Source organism: Amborella trichopoda, chromosome 2 (assembly GCF_054954075.1).
Source record: "Amborella trichopoda isolate Santa Cruz 75 chromosome 2, AtrichopodaSantaCruz75HAP2 v2.0, whole genome shotgun sequence".
NCBI classification, from domain to species: domain Eukaryota; kingdom Viridiplantae; phylum Streptophyta; class Magnoliopsida; order Amborellales; family Amborellaceae; genus Amborella; species Amborella trichopoda.
Genome location: NC_142337.1, coordinates 32,892,501 through 32,893,227, shown reverse-complemented (window position 1 = coordinate 32,893,227; position 727 = coordinate 32,892,501). Strand labels below are relative to the sequence as shown.

General features: G+C 34.8%; 1 pseudogene; it reads right to left on the bottom strand.

The window, feature by feature from the left end:
* Positions 1-695: 695 nt before the first annotated feature.
* Positions 696-727, bottom strand: part of LOC148783193 (uncharacterized) — a 1,243-nt pseudogene continuing 1,211 nt past the window's right edge.

Below are 727 nucleotides of genomic sequence, written 5' to 3'. Positions count from 1 at the left end.
TGAGTTCTTATTATAATCGTTGGACTTATATAAGTGTTCTAGCTGGATTTAGAAAAGAAAAAAAAAACATGTATATATATATATCCTATTTTCAACTTTTCAACTTTCATTTTTTCCTAAACCCAAAATTTCAAAATCTATCTTCTAACCTCCCAAATAACTTTATCTATTTTTATTCCAATTTTTAACCCAAACAAATTTAAAAAGACATTTTTTTCTTACTCTCTCTCTCCTCGCTTGTTTCAATCTCCCTAAATCTCCCCAACCCCTCTCTCTCTACTTCCCCAAAATCCTCTCTCTTTTTCACCATCCTCTCTCTCACTCTCGTGCTTCCCCAGAGCTTGAATATGTTTAAACATGACATGAATATTGATAATTATGTGTTCCATGGGTCTACGAGGCCAGATAAGAAGCCAAGTAGAAACAATAAATAAATCTTTTATTAAAAAAAAAAAACCTCCAAATCAAGGATAAGGACTTCACTAAATCCAGCCTGGAGAGAGAGATTACATGGAAAAAAACACCATAACGTGTAGTTTCTCTCTCTCAAAAGTCCAATGGTCCCCATACCTGCCCTATTAACCCCACCAAGCACAAGAAAATCCCTGACATCTTCAAAATTTCTTTAAAAACTCTCTCTTTCTCTCTCTCTCTCTCTCTCTCTCTCTCTCTCTCTTTGTGGGGTAACTTTTCAATCAGTCATCATACTGACAAGAATTCTTGAGAG